Consider the following 13,777-nt stretch of genomic DNA (forward strand, 5'->3'; position numbering starts at 1 on the left):
ACAAATATAGTCAAATGACTGTTCTCAGCGACTTTTAAATCCCTACAAAATACAGAAATAAAATCTCCACCTGAGCACTAGATTTCAAGAGGTTATTGTGGCCAGGAGGTTGATGAGAGGCAAGTTCAAATGTCAGTGACATCTCATGGTCTCTATTTTTCACCTACAAAGCACTTTTTTGTGTTCTCTTGTGCTGCAAACATAGTAAAATGACAGATTTCGGTTACTACGCTATCCCCCTAAAATACTGAAAAAATTCAATCTGTGAATCAGCACACTATTAAATTTATTCCTGTACATTTATTTTGGAAACTAGGCAAAGGTTCACCAAATTCACGGTTCTTTGGACAAACTTACAAAGCATGCACTTAATTCTGCATATAAATCAGATAAAAAATCTTGTTCCAAATTCTTTTTTTTAACACAAGTGTTTACCTGTTTAAACCAAAATAAATATGTTGCAGGGTGCCATCAGATAAATGCAATTCAAATTGACTCTTTTATGGCCTAAAGTCTGAGAGAATTATTTCCAAAAACCTCTTGGAAAGGGGTAACTTGATGTAATGGCAAGCACTTTTGATCACTTAATTCAGAGATCCGAGTTCTAATCTCGTTGGGACCTGATGATTTCTTTATCTGACCTACAAAGCACTTTAGTAACAATCTCTATTATTTCAAACATTGTCAAGTAAGAGTTTCCACTCATTATGAAATTATCTTAAAATGCAGAAAATGTCATTTCCAGCAAACACATTTTTCATCACCAGTAGTCGTGGCCGAGTGGTTAAGGCGATGGACTTGAAATCCATTGGGGTTTCCCCGCGCAGGTTCAAATCCTGCCGACTACGGTTTAGTTTGTCATCTTCACTGTAAGATGCGCATGGTTGATTAATTGTTATTACACCTTGTATCAATCTTAAATTTAATCCTGGAAAGAGAAAAATGGACAGCAGCGTATGAGGGTTATTTAAATTATTTAGCAAGTGGTAGTTGAATGTCAATGGCAGAGTGATCCATTCAAGATTTCATGCGCTGGCAACAATTTTTTAGCTTGTCGTCATTACAGAGAAAATGTGAGATTGGGTAATAATGCACAAGTATTTGGAAGAGAAGCTTGAATCTTTAATCATTGACATACTGTCTGTTAATCCAATATTTCCATTATTTACATATCTGCTAAACACTTTAAAGAAAATGACTCATGTTAAAATCATAGTCGAATGACAGCTCTCAGTGACTTTGCAGATCCTTCTAAATATGGAGCAATTAATGTTCAGCTAAGCACTTGGAGTTGTGGCTGTGTTAAACACTTATTTGTAGCCAAGTTGTTAAGGTGTTCTGATGTTTAATTATCAATAACACCTAATGACTTCTTTTTCTCACTAACCAAGCACTTTCTTCATAATCTATCTTATTACAAATATAGTCAAATGACTGTTCTCAGCGACTTTTAAATCCCTACAAAATACAGAAATAAAATCTCCACCTGAGCACTAGATTTCAAGAGGTTATTGTGGCCAGGAGGTTGATGAGAGGCAAGTTCAAATGTCAGTGACATCTCATGGTCTCTATTTTTCACCTACAAAGCACTTTTTTGTGTTCTCTTGTGCTGCAAACATAGTAAAATGACAGATTTCGGTTACTACGCTATCCCCCTAAAATACTGAAAAAATTCAATCTGTGAATCAGCACACTATTAAATTTATTCCTGTACATTTATTTTGGAAACTAGGCAAAGGTTCACCAAATTCACGGTTCTTTGGACAAACTTACAAAGCATGCACTTAATTCTGCATATAAATCAGATAAAAAATCTTGTTCCAAATTCTTTTTTTTTAACTCAAGTGTTTACCTGTTTAAACCAAAATAAATATGTTGCAGGGTGCCATCAGATAAATGCAATTCAAATTGACTCTTTTATGGCCTAAAGTCTGAGAGAATTATTTCCAAAAACCTCTTGGAAAGGGGTAACTTGGTGTAATGGCAAGCACTTTTGATCACTTAATTCAGAGATCCGAGTTCTAATCTCGTTGGGACCTGATGATTTCTTTATCTGACCTACAAAGCACTTTAGTAACAATCTCTATTATTTCAAACATTGTCAAGTAAGAGTTTCCACTCATTATGAAATTATCTTAAAATGCAGAAAATGTCATTTCCAGCAAACACATTTTTCATCACCAGTAGTCGTGGCCAAGTGGTTAAGGCGATGGACTTGAAATCCATTGGGGTTTCCCCGCACAGGTTCAAATCCTGCCGACTACGGTTTAGTTTGTCATCTTCACTGTAAGATGCGCATGGTTGATTAATTGTTATTACACCTTGTATCAATCTTAAATTTAATCCTGGAAAGAGAAAAATGGACAGCAGCGTATGAGGGTTATTTAAATTATTTAGCAAGTGGTAGTTGAATGTCAATGGCAGAGTGATCCATTCAAGATTTCATGCGCTGGCAACAATTTTTTAGCTTGTCGTCATTACAGAGAAAATGTGAGATTGGGTAATAATGCACAAGTATTTGGAAGAGAAGCTTGAATCTTTAATCATTGACATACTGTCTGTTAATCCAATATTTCCATTATTTACTTATCTGCTAAACACTTTAAAGAAAATGACTCATGTTAAAATCATAGTCGAATGACAGCTCTCAGTGACTTTGCAGATCCTTCTAAATATGGAGCAATTAATGTTCAGCTAAGCACTTGAAGTTGTGGCTGTGTTAAACACTTATTTGTAGCCAAGTTGTTAAGGTGTTCTGATGTTTAATTATCAATAACACCTAATGACTTCTTTTTCTCACTAACCAAGCACTTTCTTCATAATCTATCTTATTACAAATATAGTCAAATGACTGTTCTCAGCGACTTTTAAATCCCTACAAAATACAGAAATAAAATCTCCACCTGAGCACTAGATTTCAAGAGGTTATTGTGGTCAGGAGGTTGATGAGAGGCAAGTTCAAATGTCAGTGACATCTCATGGTCTCTATTTTTCACCTACAAAGCACTTTTTTGTGTTCTCTTGTGCTGCAAACATAGTAAAATGACAGATTTCGGTTACTACGCTATCCCCCTAAAATACTGAAAAAATTCAATCTGTGAATCAGCACACTATTAAATTTATTCCTGTACATTTATTTTGGAAACTAGGCAAAGGTTCACCAAATTCACGGTTCTTTGGACAAACTTACAAAGCATGCACTTAATTCTGCATATAAATCAGATAAAAAATCTTGTTCCAAATTCTTTTTTTTTAACACAAGTGTTTACCTGTTTAAACCAAAATAAATATGTTGCAGGGTGCCATCAGATAAATGCAATTCAAATTGACTCTTTTATGGCCTAAAGTCTGAGAGAATTATTTCCAAAAACCTCTTGGAAAGGGGTAACTTGGTGTAATGGCAAGCACTTTTGATCACTTAATTCAGAGATCCGAGTTCTAATCTCGTTGGGACCTGATGATTTCTTTATCTGACCTACAAAGCACTTTAGTAACAATCTCTATTATTTCAAACATTGTCAAGTAAGAGTTTCCACTCATTATGAAATTATCTTAAAATGCAGAAAATGTCATTTCCAGCAAACACATTTTTCATCACCAGTAGTCGTGGCCGAGTGGTTAAGGTGATGGACTTGAAATCCATTGGGGTTTCCCCGCGCAGGTTCAAATCCTGCCGACTACGGTTTAGTTTGTCATCTTCACTGTAAGATTCGCATGGTTGATTAATTGTTATTACACCTTGTATCAGTCTTAAATTTAATCCTGGAAAGAGAAAAATGGACAGAAAAATGGACAGCAGCGTATGAGGGTTATTTAAATTATTTAGCAAGTGGTAGTTGAATGTCAATGGCAGAGTGATCCATTCAAGATTTCATGCGCTGGCAACAATTTTTTAGCTTGTCGTCATTACAGAGAAAATGTGAGATCGGGTAATAATGCACAAGTATTTGGAAGAGAAGCTTGAATCTTTAATCATTGACATACTGTCTGTTAATCCAATATTTCCATTATTTACTTATCTGCTAAACACTTTAAAGAAAATGACTCATGTTAAAATCATAGTCGAATGACAGCTCTCAGTGACTTTGCAGATCCTTCTAAATATGGAGCAATTAATGTTCAGCTAAGCACTTGGAGTTGTGGCTGTGTTAAACACTTATTTGTAGCCAAGTTGTTAAGGTGTTCTGATGTTTAATTATCAATAACACCTAATGACTTCTTTTTCTCACTAACCAAGCACTTTCTTCATAATCTATCTTATTACAAATATAGTCAAATGACTGTTCTCAGCGACTTTTAAATCCCTACAAAATACAGAAATAAAATCTCCACCTGAGCACTAGATTTCAAGAGGTTATTGTGGCCAGGAGGTTGATGAGAGGCAAGTTCAAATGTCAGTGACATCTCATGGTCTCTATTTTTCACCTACAAAGCACTTTTTTGTGTTCTCTTGTGCTGCAAACATAGTAAAATGACAGATTTCGGTTACTACGCTATCCCCCTAAAATACTGAAAAAATTCAATCTGTGAATCAGCACACTATTAAATTTATTCCTGTACATTTATTTTGGAAACTAGGCAAAGGTTCACCAAATTCACGGTTCTTTGGACAAACTTACAAAGCATGCACTTAATTCTGCATATAAATCAGATAAAAAATCTTGTTCCAAATTCTTTTTTTTTAACACAAGTGTTTACCTGTTTAAACCAAAATAAATATGTTGCAGGGTGCCATCAGATAAATGCAATTCAAATTGACTCTTTTATGGCCTAAAGTCTGAGAGAATTATTTCCAAAAACCTCTTGGAAAGGGGTAACTTGATGTAATGGCAAGCACTTTTGATCACTTAATTCAGAGATCCGAGTTCTAATCTCGTTGGGACCTGATGATTTCTTTATCTGACCTACAAAGCACTTTAGTAACAATCTCTATTATTTCAAACATTGTCAAGTAAGAGTTTCCACTCATTATGAAATTATCTTAAAATGCAGAAAATGTCATTTCCAGCAAACACATTTTTCATCACCAGTAGTCGTGGCCGAGTGGTTAAGGCGATGGACTTGAAATCCATTGGGGTTTCCCCGCGCAGGTTCAAATCCTGCCGACTACGGTTTAGTTTGTCATCTTCACTGTAAGATGCGCATGGTTGATTAATTGTTATTACACCTTGTATCAATCTTAAATTTAATCCTGGAAAGAGAAAAATGGACAGCAGCGTATGAGGGTTATTTAAATTATTTAGCAAGTGGTAGTTGAATGTCAATGGCAGAGTGATCCATTCAAGATTTCTTGCGCTGGCAACAATTTTTTAGCTTGTCGTCATTACAGAGAAAATGTGAGATCGGGTAATAATGCACAAGTATTTGGAAGAGAAGCTTGAATCTTTAATCATTGACATACTGTCTGTTAATCCAATATTTCCATTATTTACTTATCTGCTAAACACTTTAAAGAAAATGACTCATGTTAAAATCATAGTCGAATGACAGCTCTCAGTGACTTTGCAGATCCTTCTAAATATGGAGCAATTAATGTTCAGCTAAGCACTTGGAGTTGTGGCTGTGTTAAACACTTATTTGTAGCCAAGTTGTTAAGGTGTTCTGATGTTTAATTATCAATAACACCTAATGACTTCTTTTTCTCACTAACCAAGCACTTTCTTCATAATCTATCTTATTACAAATATAGTCAAATGACTGTTCTCAGCGACTTTTAAATCCCTACAAAATACAGAAATAAAATCTCCACCTGAGCACTAGATTTCAAGAGGTTATTGTGGCCAGGAGGTTGATGAGAGGCAAGTTCAAATGTCAGTGACATCTCATGGTCTCTATTTTTCACCTACAAAGCACTTTTTTGTGTTCTCTTGTGCTGCAAACATAATAAAATGACAGATTTCGGTTACTACGCTATCCCCCTAAAATACTGAAAAAATTCAATCTGTGAATCAGCACACTATTAAATTTATTCCTGTACATTTATTTTGGAAACTAGGCAAAGGTACACCAAATTCACGGTTCTTTGGACAAACTTACAAAGCATGCACTTAATTCTGCATATAAATCAGATAAAAAATCTTGTTCCAAATTCTTTTTTTTTAACACAAGTGTTTACCTGTTTAAACCAAAATAAATATGTTGCAGGGTGCCATCAGATAAATGCAATTCAAATTGACCCTTTTGTGGCCTAAAGTCTGAGAGAATTATTTCCAAAAACCTCTTGGAAAGGGCTAACTTGGTGTAATGGCAAGCACTTTTGATCACTTAATTCAGAGATCCGAGTTCTAATCTCGTTGGGACCTGATGATTTCTTTATCTGACCTACAAAGCACTTTAGTAACAATCTCTATTATTTCAAACATTGTCAAGTAAGAGTTTACACTCATTATGAAATTATCTTAAAATGCAGAAAATGTCATTTCCAGCAAACACATTTTTCATCACCAGTAGTCGTGACCGAGTGGTTAAGGCGATGGACTTGAAATCCATTGGGGTTTCCCCGCGCAGGTTCAAATCCTGCCGACTACGGTTTAGTTTGTCATCTTCACTGTAAGATGCGCATGGTTGATTAATTGTTATTACACCTTGTATCAATCTTAAATTTAATCCTGGAAAGAGAAAAATGGACAGCAGCGTATGAGGGTTATTTAAATTATTTAGCAAGTGGTAGTTGAATGTCAATGGCAGAGTGATCCATTCAAGATTTCATGCGCTGGCAACAATTTTTTAGCTTGTCGTCATTACAGAGAAAATGTGAGATCGGGTAATAATGCACAAGTATTTGGAAGAGAAGCTTGAATCTTTAATCATTGACATACTGTCTGTTAATCCAATATTTCCATTATTTACTTATCTGCTAAACACTTTAAAGAAAATGACTCATGTTAAAATCATAGTCGAATGACAGCTCTCAGTGACTTTGCAGATCCTTCTAAATATGGAGCAATTAATGTTCAGCTAAGCACTTGGAGTTGTGGCTGTGTTAAACACTTATTTGTAGCCAAGTTGTTAAGGTGTTCTGATGTTTAATTATCAATAACACCTAATGACTTCTTTTTCTCACTAACCAAGCACTTTCTTCATAATCTATCTTATTACAAATATAGTCAAATGACTGTTCTCAGCGACTTTTAAATCCCTACAAAATACAGAAATAAAATCTCCACCTGAGCACTAGATTTCAAGAGGTTATTGTGGTCAGGAGGTTGATGAGAGGCAAGTTCAAATGTCAGTGACATCTCATGGTCTCTATTTTTCACCTACAAAGCACTTTTTTGTGTTCTCTTGTGCTGCAAACATAGTAAAATGACAGATTTCGGTTACTACGCTATCCCCCTAAAATACTGAAAAAATTCAATCTGTGAATCAGCACACTATTAAATTTATTCCTGTACATTTATTTTGGAAACTAGGCAAAGGTTCACCAAATTCACGGTTCTTTGGACAAACTTACAAAGCATGCACTTAATTCTGCATATAAATCAGATAAAAAATCTTGTTCCAAATTCTTTTTTTTTAACACAAGTGTTTACCTGTTTAAACCAAAATAAATATGTTGCAGGGTGCCATCAGATAAATGCAATTCAAATTGACTCTTTTGTGGCCTAAAGTCTGAGAGAATTATTTCCAAAAACCTCTTGGAAAGGGGTAACTTGGTGTAATGGCAAGCACTTTTGATCACTTAATTCAGAGATCCGAGTTCTAATCTCGTTGGGACCTGATGATTTCTTTATCTGACCTACAAAGCACTTTAGTAACAATCTCTATTATTTCAAACATTGTCAAGTAAGAGTTTCCACTCATTATGAAATTATCTTAAAATGCAGAAAATGTCATTTCCAGCAAACACATTTTTCATCACCAGTAGTCGTGGCCGAGTGGTTAAGGCGATGGAATTGAAATCCATTGGGGTTTCCCCGCGCAGGTTCAAATCCTGCCGACTACGGTTTAGTTTGTCATCTTCACTGTAAGATGCGCATGGTTGATTAATTGTTATTACACCTTGTATCAATCTTAAATTTAATCCTGGAAAGAGAAAATTGGACAGCAGCGTATGAGGGTTATTTAAATTATTTAGCAAGTGGTAGTTGAATGTCAATGGCAGAGTGATCCATTCAAGATTTCATGCGCTGGCAACAATTTTTTAGCTTGTCGTCATTACAGAGAAAATGTGAGATCGGGTAATAATGCACAAGTATTTGGAAGAGAAGCTTGAATCTTTAATCATTGACATACTGTCTGTTAATCCAATATTTCCATTATTTACTTATCTGCTAAACACTTTAAAGAAAATGACTCATGTTAAAATCATAGTCGAATGACAGCTCTCAGTGACTTTGCAGATCCTTCTAAATATGGAGCAATTAATGTTCAGCTAAGCACTTGGAGTTGTGGCTGTGTTAAACACTTATTTGTAGCCAAGTTGTTAAGGTGTTCTGATGTTTAATTATCAATAACACCTAATGACTTCTTTTTCTCACTAACCAAGCACTTTCTTCATAATCTATCTTATTACAAATATAGTCAAATGACTGTTCTCAGCGACTTTTAAATCCCTACAAAATACAGAAATAAAATCTCCACCTGAGCACTAGATTTCAAGAGGTTATTGTGGTCAGGAGGTTGATGAGAGGCAAGTTCAAATGTCAGTGACATCTCATGGTCTCTATTTTTCACCTACAAAGCACTTTTTTGTGTTCTCTTGTGCTGCAAACATAGTAAAATGACAGATTTCGGTTACTACGCTATCCCCCTAAAATACTGAAAAAATTCAATCTGTGAATCAGCACACTATTAAATTTATTCCTGTACATTTATTTTGGAAACTAGGCAAAGGTTCACCAAATTCACGGTTCTTTGGACAAACTTACAAAGCATGCACTTAATTCTGCATATAAATCAGATAAAAAATCTTGTTCCAAATTCTTTTTTTTTAACACAAGTGTTTACCTGTTTAAACCAAAATAAATATGTTGCAGGGTGCCATCAGATAAATGCAATTCAAATTGACTCTTTTATGGCCTAAAGTCTGAGAGAATTATTTCCAAAAACCTCTTGGAAAGGGGTAACTTGGTGTAATGGCAAGCACTTTTGATCACTTAATTCAGAGATCCGAGTTCTAATCTCGTTGGGACCTGATGATTTCTTTATCTGACCTACAAAGCACTTTAGTAACAATCTCTATTATTTCAAACATTGTCAAGTAAGAGTTTCCACTCATTATGAAATTATCTTAAAATGCAGAAAATGTCATTTCCAGCAAACACATTTTTCATCACCAGTAGTCGTGGCCGAGTGGTTAAGGTGATGGACTTGAAATCCATTGGGGTTTCCCCGCGCAGGTTCAAATCCTGCCGACTACGGTTTAGTTTGTCATCTTCACTGAAAGATGCGCATGGTTGGTTAATTGTTATTACACCTTGTATCAATCTTAAATTTAATCCTGGAAAGAGAAATATGGACAGAAGTGTTCCAGCAGCGTATGAGGGTTATTTAAATTATTTAGCAAGTGGTAGTTGAATGTCAATGGCAGAGTGATCCATTCAAGATTTCATGCGCTGGCAACAATTTTTTAGCTTGTCGTCATTACAGAGAAAATGTGAGATCGGGTAATAATGCACAAGTATTTGGAAGAGAAGCTTGAATCTTTAATCATTGACATACTGTCTGTTAATCCAATATTTCCATTATTTACTTATCTGCTAAACACTTTAAAGAAAATGACTCATGTTAAAATCATAGTCGAATGACAGCTCTCAGTGACTTTGCAGATCCTTCTAAATATGGAGCAATTAATGTTCAGCTAAGCACTTGGAGTTGTGGCTGTGTTAAACACTTATTTGTAGCCAAGTTGTTAAGGTGTTCTGATGTTTAATTATCAATAACACCTAATGACTTCTTTTTCTCACTAACCAAGCACTTTCTTCATAATCTATCTTATTACAAATATAGTCAAATGACTGTTCTCAGCGACTTTTAAATCCCTACACAATACAGAAATAAAATCTCCACCTGAGCACTAGATTTCAAGAGGTTATTGTGGCCAGGAGGTTGATGAGAGGCAAGTTCAAATGTCAGTGACATCTCATGGTCTCTATTTTTCACCTACAAAGCACTTTTTTGTGTTCTCTTGTGCTGCAAACATAGTAAAATGACAGATTTCGGTTACTACGCTATCCCCCTAAAATACTGAAAAAATTCAATCTGTGAATCAGCACACTATTAAATTTATTCCTGTACATTTATTTTGGAAACTAGGCAAAGGTTCACCAAATTCACGGTTCTTTGGACAAACTTACAAAGCATGCACTTAATTCTGCATATAAATCAGATAAAAAATCTTGTTCCAAATTCTTTTTTTTTAACACAAGTGTTTACCTGTTTAAACCAAAATAAATATGTTGCAGGGTGCCATCAGATAAATGCAATTCAAATTGACCCTTTTGTGGCCTAAAGTCTGAGAGAATTATTTCCAAAAACCTCTTGGAAAGGGCTAACTTGGTGTAATGGCAAGCACTTTTGATCACTTAATTCAGAGATCCGAGTTCTAATCTCGTTGGGACCTGATGATTTCTTTATCTGACCTACAAAGCACTTTAGTAACAATCTCTATTATTTCAAACATTGTCAAGTAAGAGTTTCCACTCATTATGAAATTATCTTAAAATGCAGAAAATGTCATTTCCAGCAAACACATTTTTCATCACCAGTAGTCGTGACCGAGTGGTTAAGGCGATGGACTTGAAATCCATTGGGGTTTCCCCGCGCAGGTTCAAATCCTGCCGACTACGGTTTAGTTTGTCATCTTCACTGTAAGATGCGCATGGTTGATTAATTGTTATTACACCTTGTATCAATCTTAAATTTAATCCTGGAAAGAGAAATATGGACAGAAGTGTTCCAGCAGCGTATGAGGGTTATTTAAATTATTTAGCAAGTGGTAGTTGAATGTCAAAGGCAGAGTGATCCATTCAAGATTTCATGCGCTGGCAACAATTTTTTAGCTTGTCGTCATTACAGAGAAAATGTGAGATCGGGTAATAATGCACAAGTATTTGGAAGAGAAGCTTGAATCTTTAATCATTGACATACTGTTTGTTAATCCAATATTTCCATTATTTACTTATCTGCTAAACACTTTAAAGAAAATGACTCATGTTAAAATCATAGTCGAATGACAGCTCTCAGTGACTTTGCAGATCCTTCTAAATATGGAGCAATTAATGTTCAGCTAAGCACTTGGAGTTGTGGCTGTGTTAAACACTTATTTGTAGCCAAGTTGTTAAGGTGTTCTGATGTTTAATTATCAATAACACCTAATGACTTCTTTTTCTCACTAACCAAGCACTTTCTTCATAATCTATCTTATTACAAATATAGTCAAATGACTGTTCTCAGCGACTTTTAAATCCCTACAAAATACAGAAATAAAATCTCCACCTGAGCACTAGATTTCAAGAGGTTATTGTGGTCAGGAGGTTGATGAGAGGCAAGTTCAAATGTCAGTGACATCTCATGGTCTCTATTTTTCACCTACAAAGCACTTTTTTGTGTTCTCTTGTGCTGCAAACATAGTAAAATGACAGATTTCGGTTACTACGCTATCCCCCTAAAATACTGAAAAAATTCAATCTGTGAATCAGCACACTATTAAATTTATTCCTCTACATTTATTTTGGAAACTAGGCAAAGGTTCACCAAATTCACAGTTCTTTGGACAAACTTACAAAGCATGCACTTAATTCTGCATATAAATCAGATAAAAAATCTTGTTCCAAATTCTTTTTTTTTAACACAAGTGTTTACCTGTTTAAACCAAAATAAATATGTTGCAGGGTGCCATCAGATAAATGCAATTCAAATTGACTCTTTTGTGGCCTAAAGTCTGAGAGAATTATTTCCAAAAACCTCTTGGAAAGGGCTAACTTGGTGTAATGGCAAGCACTTTTGATCACTTAATTCAGAGATCCGAGTTCTAATCTCGTTGGGACCTGATGATTTCTTTATCTGACCTACAAAGCACTTTAGTAACAATCTCTATTATTTCAAACATTGTCAAGTAAGAGTTTCCACTCATTATGAAATTATCTTAAAATGCAGAAAATGTCATTTCCAGCAAACACATTTTTCATCACCAGTAGTCGTGGCCGAGTGGTTAAGGCGATGGAATTGAAATCCATTGGGGTTTCCCCGCGCAGGTTCAAATCCTGCCGACTACGGTTTAGTTTGTCATCTTCACTGTAAGATGCGCATGGTTGATTAATTGTTATTACACCTTGTATCAATCTTAAATTTAATCCTGGAAAGAGAAATATGGACAGAAGTGTTCCAGCAGCGTATGAGGGTTATTTAAATTATTTAGCAAGTGGTAGTTGAATGTCAAAGGCAGAGTGATCCATTCAAGATTTCATGCGCTGGCAACAATTTTTTAGCTTGTCGTCATTACAGAGAAAATGTGAGATCGGGTAATAATGCACAAGTATTTGGAAGAGAAGCTTGAATCTTTAATCATTGACATACTGTTTGTTAATCCAATATTTCCATTATTTACTTATCTGCTAAACACTTTAAAGAAAATGACTCATGTTAAAATCATAGTCGAATGACAGCTCTCAGTGACTTTGCAGATCCTTCTAAATATGGAGCAATTAATGTTCAGCTAAGCACTTGGAGTTGTGGCTGTGTTAAACACTTATTTGTAGCCAAGTTGTTAAGGTGTTCTGATGTTTAATTATCAATAACACCTAATGACTTCTTTTTCTCACTAACCAAGCACTTTCTTCATAATCTATCTTATTACAAATATAGTCAAATGACTGTTCTCAGCGACTTTTAAATCCCTACAAAATACAGAAATAAAATCTCCACCTGAGCACTAGATTTCAAGAGGTTATTGTGGTCAGGAGGTTGATGAGAGGCAAGTTCAAATGTCAGTGACATCTCATGGTCTCTATTTTTCACCTACAAAGCACTTTTTTGTGTTCTCTTGTGCTGCAAACATAGTAAAATGACAGATTTCGGTTACTACGCTATCCCCCTAAAATACTGAAAAAATTCAATCTGTGAATCAGCACACTATTAAATTTATTCCTCTACATTTATTTTGGAAACTAGGCAAAGGTTCACCAAATTCACAGTTCTTTGGACAAACTTACAAAGCATGCACTTAATTCTGCATATAAATCAGATAAAAAATCTTGTTCCAAATTCTTTTTTTTTAACACAAGTGTTTACCTGTTTAAACCAAAATAAATATGTTGCAGGGTGCCATCAGATAAATGCAATTCAAATTGACTCTTTTGTGGCCTAAAGTCTGAGAGAATTATTTCCAAAAACCTCTTGGAAAGGGCTAACTTGGTGTAATGGCAAGCACTTTTGATCACTTAATTCAGAGATCCGAGTTCTAATCTCGTTGGGACCTGATGATTTCTTTATCTGACCTACAAAGCACTTTAGTAACAATCTCTATTATTTCAAACATTGTCAAGTAAGAGTTTCCACTCATTATGAAATTATCTTAAAATGCAGAAAATGTCATTTCCAGCAAACACATTTTTCATCACCAGTAGTCGTGGCCGAGTGGTTAAGGCGATGGACTTGAAATCCATTGGGGTTTCCCCGCGCAGGTTCAAATCCTGCCGACTACGGTTTAGTTTGTCATCTTCACTGAAAGATGCGCATGGTTGGTTAATTGTTATTACACCTTGTATCAATCTTAAATTTAATCCTGGAAAGAGAAATATGGACAGAAGTGTTCCAGCAGCGTATGAGGGTTATT

The 13,777-nt window shown here is 35.2% G+C and overlaps 10 non-coding genes across 10 annotated transcripts; all 10 read left to right on the forward strand.

The window, feature by feature from the left end:
• The first annotated feature begins 766 nt into the window (after positions 1–766).
• Positions 767–848, forward strand: TRNAS-UGA (transfer RNA serine (anticodon UGA)). Its single transcript has one exon. It is a non-coding gene; the product is annotated as a tRNA-Ser (tRNA).
• A 1,335-nt stretch (positions 849–2,183) lies between these two features.
• TRNAS-UGA (transfer RNA serine (anticodon UGA)) lies at positions 2,184–2,265 on the forward strand. Its single transcript has one exon. It is a non-coding gene; the product is annotated as a tRNA-Ser (tRNA).
• A 1,335-nt stretch (positions 2,266–3,600) lies between these two features.
• TRNAS-UGA (transfer RNA serine (anticodon UGA)) lies at positions 3,601–3,682 on the forward strand. The gene has a single exon. It is a non-coding gene; the product is annotated as a tRNA-Ser (tRNA).
• A 1,347-nt stretch (positions 3,683–5,029) lies between these two features.
• Positions 5,030–5,111, forward strand: TRNAS-UGA (transfer RNA serine (anticodon UGA)). Its single transcript has one exon. It is a non-coding gene; the product is annotated as a tRNA-Ser (tRNA).
• A 1,335-nt stretch (positions 5,112–6,446) lies between these two features.
• Positions 6,447–6,528, forward strand: TRNAS-UGA (transfer RNA serine (anticodon UGA)). The gene has a single exon. It is a non-coding gene; the product is annotated as a tRNA-Ser (tRNA).
• Positions 6,529–7,863: 1,335 nt separating this feature from the next.
• Positions 7,864–7,945, forward strand: TRNAS-UGA (transfer RNA serine (anticodon UGA)). Its single transcript has one exon. It is a non-coding gene; the product is annotated as a tRNA-Ser (tRNA).
• Positions 7,946–9,280: 1,335 nt separating this feature from the next.
• Positions 9,281–9,362, forward strand: TRNAS-UGA (transfer RNA serine (anticodon UGA)). The gene has a single exon. It is a non-coding gene; the product is annotated as a tRNA-Ser (tRNA).
• A 1,346-nt stretch (positions 9,363–10,708) lies between these two features.
• On the forward strand, positions 10,709–10,790 carry TRNAS-UGA (transfer RNA serine (anticodon UGA)). Its single transcript has one exon. It is a non-coding gene; the product is annotated as a tRNA-Ser (tRNA).
• Positions 10,791–12,136: 1,346 nt separating this feature from the next.
• TRNAS-UGA (transfer RNA serine (anticodon UGA)) lies at positions 12,137–12,218 on the forward strand. Its single transcript has one exon. It is a non-coding gene; the product is annotated as a tRNA-Ser (tRNA).
• Positions 12,219–13,564: 1,346 nt separating this feature from the next.
• TRNAS-UGA (transfer RNA serine (anticodon UGA)) lies at positions 13,565–13,646 on the forward strand. Its single transcript has one exon. It is a non-coding gene; the product is annotated as a tRNA-Ser (tRNA).
• The last annotated feature ends 131 nt before the right edge of the window (positions 13,647–13,777 follow it).

The sequence above is a fragment of the Mixophyes fleayi genome, chromosome 10, assembly GCF_038048845.1.
Source record: "Mixophyes fleayi isolate aMixFle1 chromosome 10, aMixFle1.hap1, whole genome shotgun sequence".
Lineage (NCBI taxonomy): Eukaryota > Metazoa > Chordata > Amphibia > Anura > Limnodynastidae > Mixophyes > Mixophyes fleayi.